Raw genomic sequence first — 6,741 nt, forward strand, 5'->3', positions numbered from 1 at the left:
GTCCTGTGTTATAGCTTCACCAGGGTGACAACTCATTTTTAGGTATGCCTGATGCTGCTCCTGGTATGCCCTCCTGCACTCTTCATTGAACAAGGGTTGATCCCCTGGCTTGATGGTGATGGTAGAGTGGGGGATATGCCGGGCCATGAGATTACAGACTGTGTTTGAGTAGATTTCTACTGCTGCTGATGGCCAAAAGCTCCTCCTGGATGTCCAGTCTTGAGTTGCTGGATCTGTTCGAAATCTATCCCAGTTAGTTTGGTGGTAGTGCCACACAACACAATGGGGGGTATCCTCAATGTGAAGGTGGGACTTCATCTCCACAATGACTGTGCGGTGGTCCTCCTACCGATACTGTCATCAGATACATCTGTGGCAGACAGGTTGGTGAGGATGAGATCAAGTATGTTTTTCCCTCTTTTTGGTTCCCTCACCACCTGCTGCAGACCCAGCCTTGCAGTTATGTCCTTTAGGACTTGGCCAGCTCGGTCAGTAGTGGTGCTACCGAGCCACTCTTGGTGATGGACATTGAAGACCCCCACCCAGAGTACATTCTGTGCCCTTGCCACCCTCAGTTCTTCCTCCAAGTGATGCTCAACATGGAGCAGCACTGATTCATCAGCTTTGGGGGGGGGGGGGGGGGGGGGGGGGCGGGAGCGTGGTACATGGTAATCAGCAAGAAGCTTCCTTGCCCATGTTTGACCTGGTGCCATGAGACCTCATTGGGTCCGGAGTCAATGGTGTTGACTATGGAGAAGTTGCCGGGCTGTCTACGATGCTGGATTAAGGCTCCAGGATTGGTGGAGACTAAGTGTGAATCCCGTCGCTGCCGTAGTCTCAATGAGCTGGTATTTGAGCCATTTTAGTCAAAACCTTTGGATAGGGAAGTGCCAGTTTCAGTTTAAGTGGAGTGTGCGGTGTTTTATTTTGATGGGAAGAACAAGGAGAGACAATGCAAATATGAATTGCTGTGGGGAAAGAGGAACCAGCTGATTTGCTCTTCCAGAGAGCTGGCATGAACACGAGGGATGAATGTCTTCCTGCTCTGCTGCAGCCATCTATGATTTTATATGAACAATATGAGCATGGATATGTAGTCGTGGCTGAGTGGTTAAGGCAATCGATTAGTGGGGTAACTCCATGTAGGTTTGAATCCTGCCGACTGTGCTTCTCATTATTCCTGATTTCAACCCCTGTGTTTTCTTATTTTCATTCTTCTGCCACACCTCAAGGAATGCAGATATCTCAGAGGGTTCTGGGGTTCCAGGAGACTAAAGAGATGGACGGGGGAGGGAGGAGGGGGGGCGGGGGGAAGGACACCGAGGTATTTGAAAACAAGTAGGAGATTTTTAAACTAAAGATAGTACTTGACCAGGAGCCAATGTAGGTCAGAAAGCACAGGGGTGATAGGGGAATGGGACTTGCTGCGAGTTCAGACATGGGCAGCAGAGTTTTGAAGGACCTCAAGTTTACAGAGGGTAGAATGTCCACTCACATTCCAGAATTTACATCCTGGTGGATCAGCGCTGCCCTGTTTCCAAGATCAATACTAATCCTTATCAGGTGCCATTCTCAGAAGTATTTTGAGTGCTCTGGTAAAATCAGCCCTATTCCCACTCATGTTCTGCCTTGCACCAATTTCACTATAGCCAGCGCTTTGCAACCAATCACAGCTTTTCTCTTTTATTCTTTCACTTCTTAGCTCCACATTGGTATTTGTTCTCGACCTGTTGCACACGTGGCATTTTCATTTCCGATGTGAAGCTTCAATTCTCACTCCACTGATTCTGACAGAACTTCTATGCATTTTCTGTTTTCAATCAGTAATTAGGCACCATGCCTGGTGGTCTAGTGATTAGGATTTGGTGCTCTCACTGCTATTGCCTGGGTTTGATTTCCAGTTGGGGAATATTGAGTTCTTGCTCCTGTTAAAATAACATAAGTTATTACTGATGGAAAACATGCAATCATGTAATGTGCAACACCTGTCTCTTTACTTCATCCACCCACCCACCCCCACCCCCCTCACCCCGTCCAAGGCCAAAAGTCTCCTTTAAAGTGAAGCAGTGCTTCACTTGCACCTCCTTCAATTTGGTCTATTGTATTTGCTGCTCCCAATGCAGTCTCCTCTAGATTGGGGGGACCAAACACAGACTGGGTGACCACTTTGCAGACCTCCTTTGCTAGTCCGCAAGTATGACCCAAGCCTTGCTGTCACTTGCCATTTCAACACGCCATCCTGCTCTCATGCCCACATGTCCATGCTTTGCCTGCTGCAATGTTCCAGTGAAGCCCAATGCAAACTGGAGGAACAGCACCTCATCTTCCGATTAAGCACTTTACAGCCTTCCAGACATAACATTGAGTTCAACAACTTGCGACCATGAAGCTCTCTCTCTCCTTGTGGGTAGGGATTCACTCAGTCATCCAACCTGCAGACACACCAACGAGTTCACATTAGGGAGAAACCATTCACCTGCTCCAAGTGTGGAAGGGGTTCATTTTTTCAGCCAACCTGATGACACACCAGCAAGTTCACACTGACAAGAGACCTTTTAACTGCCCAGTCTGCAGGAAGTGCTAAAAAAGTTCCAGAAAACTGGTGTCCCATGAACGTGTTAACACAGATGAGAGGCCGTTTAAGTGCTCACACTGTGGGACTGGATTCAGACGATCATCTCAACTTACTGTACACCAGCACACTCACAGCAGAGAGAAACTGTTCACCTGCTCAAAGTGTGGGGAGGGATTCAGTCAGTCATCCAGTCTGCTGAGACACCAGCGAGTTCACAATGGGGAGAGACCATTCACCTGCTCTGAATGTGGGAAGAGATTCAGTCAGTCATCCACATTGCTTAGACACCAGCACACTCACACTGGGGAAAGGCTGTTCATCTGCTCTGAATGAAGAAAGGGATTCAGTCAGTTATCCAACCTACTGACACACCATCGAGTTCACAAGTAACTACAGTAATCGGATTTTGCTGTTAATCCCATCCAGGTCTGAGCCATTGGGATCAGTTACTCAAAATCTGTGTTTCGGAGCTGGACCTGCGCCTGGAGTCACTGTGGAGTCTTCTGCAGGGATGAGACCTTTGGGGATAGCATGCACAGTAAGGTGGTCACACCGCAAGTAAAGATTGCACAGGCAGAAAGGGAATGGGTGACTGTAAGACAGAGTAAAAACACTAGGCAGGTAGTTTAGGAGCCCCTTGGGTCCATCTCCCTCTCCAACAGATTTTCCATTGTGGATATGGCTGGGGAAGATGGTTTCTCAGGGGAATGCAGCAAAAGATAAGTCTGTGGCACCACGAGTGGCTCAGCTGTACAGCGTGGGGAGGGGGTGGGGGGGAGCAGGACAGCAATAGCGACCAGGGGATCTATCGTAAGGGGAACAGATTGACATTTCTGTGGATGCAGACGTGACACCAGGATGGAATGTTGCCCCACTGGTGCCAGGGTCAAGGATGTAACTTAGCAGCTGTAGGACATTCTGAAGGGGGAAGGTGAACAGCCAGAGGTCGTGGTCCATATCGTTACCAACCACATAGGTAAAAATAGAGATGAGGTTCTGAAAGCAGGAAATAGGGAGCTCAGAAATAAATTAAAAAGCAGGACCTTGTCATGTGCTAGCGAGATCAGGAATAGGAGAATGACCAGATGAATGCGTGGCTGGAGAGATGATGTGGGAGGGAGGGATTTCGATTACTGAAGCATTGGGGCCGATTCTGGGGAAGGTGGGACTTGTACAAACTGGAGTGGTTGCACCCCAGCAGGTCCCAGACCAATATCCTCCTCGGTGTATTCGCTAGTACTGTGTAGGGGAGGTTTAAACTGGATTGTCAGGGATATGGGGACTTGAGCGAGGGGACACAATGAGAGGAAAACAAAGATAAGAATGAAAGGCAGAAAAGTAGAAAGCAAAACTGGAAGGCAGAAAAAACAAGGGCAAGCAGCAAATAGAGCCATAATACAAAAGAGATGTGTAAAAATGTTGAAAAGACAAGTCTAAAGGCACTGTATATGAATGCATGGAGCATTCGCAATAAGGTCAACAAATCAACTGTGCAAATAGATATAAATGGGTATGATATGATTGCAATTACGGAGACATGGCTGCAGGGTGACCAAGGCTGGGAACTGAATATCCAAGGGTATTCAATATTTAAGATGTATGGGCAAAAAGGAAAAGGAGGTGGCGTGGCGTTGTTAACTAAGGATTAAATCAGTGCGATAGTGAGAGAGGATATTGGCTCAGAAAATCTAGATGTGGAATCAGTCTGAGTGGAGCTAAGAATCAACAAAGGGTGGAAAACATTAGCAGGAGTTGTCTATAGGCCTCCAAACTGTAGTGATAAGGTAGGGGATAGCATTAAACAGGAAATTAGAGAAGCATGTAACAAGGGTGCTACGGCAATCATGGGTGAGTTTAATTTACATATAGACTGGGCAAACCAAATGAGCAACACTGTGGTGAATTAATTCCTGGAGTGTGTATGAGGAACCGACTAGGGAACAGGCTATCCTAGATTTGGTATTGTGCAATGAGAAGAGTTTAATTAATAAACTTGTTGTGCGGGGTTCTTTAGGGAACAGTGACCATAACATGATAGAATTCTTAATTAGGGTGGGAAGTGAAGTAGGTTGATCTGAAACTAGGGTCCTAAATCTTAACAAAGGAAAGTACAAAGGTATGAGGCGTGAGTTGTCCAAGATAGATTGGGGAACATCATTAAAAGGCATGAGGGTGGATAGACCCTGGCTAATATTTAAGGAGCGAATGTATGCATTGCAATAGTTATACATTCCTTTCTGACGCAAAAACACGATAGGAAAGGCAGCCCAACCATGGCTAACAAGAGAAATTAAGGATAGTATTAGATCCAAAGAGGAATCATATAACATTGCTAGAAAAAGGAGCAAGGAACCTGAGGATTGGGAACAGTTTAGAATTCAGCAAAGGAGGACCAAGAGATTAAGAGGGGGGAAATAGAGCATAAGAGTAGACTTGCAAGGAACATAAAAGCGAACTGTAAAAGCTTCTGTCATTATGTAAAAAGAAAAAGATTAATGAAGACAAATGTAGATCCCTTATGGTCTTAAAAGGGAGAATTTATAATAGAAAACAAGGAAATGGCAGAGCAATTAAACAATTACATTAGTTCTGTCTTCACAGAGGAAGACACAAACAACTTCCCAGAAATACCAGAACCGAGGGTCCAGTGAGAAGGAGGAATTGAAGGAAATTAGTATTACTGAAAAAACAGTGCTGGAGATATTAATGTGACTGAAAGCTGATAAATCCCCAGAGCCTGATAATCAACATCCCAAGTTACTAAAGGAGGTGGCCATGGAAATAGTGGATACATTGGTTGTCATCTTCCAAAATTCTGTAAATTCTGGAACAGTCCCAGTAGATTGGAGGATGGCAAATGTAACCCCACTTTTTAAAAAAGGAGGGAGGGAGAAAACAGTGAATTACAGATGGGTTAGCCTAACCTCAGTAGTAGAGAAAATGCTAGAGTCTATTATAAAGGATGTGATAACAGCACACTTAGAAAATATCAACAGGAATAGACAAAGTCAACATGGATTTATGAAAGGGAAATCACATTTGACAAACCTACTGGAGTTCCTTGAGGATGTAATGAGCAGAATAGACAAGGGTGAACCAGTGGATTTAGTGTATTTGGATTTTCAGAAAGCTTTTGATAAAGTCTCATGTAAGAGGTTAGTGTGTAAACTTAAAGGGTTTGGGGGTAATATATTTGGCATGGATTAAGAATTGGTTATCAGACAGGAAATAGTAGGAATAAATGGGTCCTTTTTGGAGTGGTAGGTGATGATTAGTGGGGTTATGCAGGGATCAGATGTTGGGCCCCAGCTATTCACTATATATATCAATGATTTGGATGAGGGAACCAAATGTAATATTTCCAAGTTTGCTGATGACACAAAACTAGGTGGGAATGTGAATGGTGAGGAGGATGTTAAGAGGCTTCAAGGCGATTTACACAAGTTGAGTGAGTGGGCAAATGCATCGCAGATGCAGTATAACATGGATAAGTGTGAAGTTATCCACTTTGGTAGGAAAAACACAATGGCAGAGTATGATTTAAATTGTGATAGATTGGGAAATGTTGACGTACAAAGGGATCTGGGTGTTTTTCTTCACCAATCACTGAAAACAATCATGCAGGTGCAGCAAGCAATTAAGAAGGCAAATGGTATGCTGGCCTTCATTGCAAGAGGACTTGAGTACAGGGGCAAGGATGTCTTACTGCAGCTGTATAGGGCCTTGGTGAGACCACACCTGGAGTATTTTGTGCAGTCTTGGTCTCCTTTGGGCACTTTCTTTTCCATTAATTTCATTTGCAGGTCTATTAGTGATGGACTTGCTGCCATCTCGAACAAAACTGTTTTCACCACTAAGGCTCTGCTCTTATTTAATAGTCTTCATGACATCATCGCACCAGGACTGGATGACATCATAAGAGTCCATTGTTTCTTAATGATCCACATCGAAAACAACAGGAATTATTAATAAACCCGTGCACATTATCTAGGCTGACACTCCAGTGTGACACTGAGGGACTGCTGCACTGTGAGAGACAGTGTCCTTCAGATGGAACTTGTGGAGAGTCTGGCCACAATCTTCCAATCCTCCTTGTATAGTAGTAGTGCCAAAGGACTGACAGGTTGCAACTGTTAAATCCCTTTTCAAAAACACAGCAATTACAG

Source organism: Cetorhinus maximus, chromosome 23 (assembly GCF_964194155.1).
Source record: "Cetorhinus maximus chromosome 23, sCetMax3.hap1.1, whole genome shotgun sequence".
NCBI lineage: Eukaryota > Metazoa > Chordata > Chondrichthyes > Lamniformes > Cetorhinidae > Cetorhinus > Cetorhinus maximus.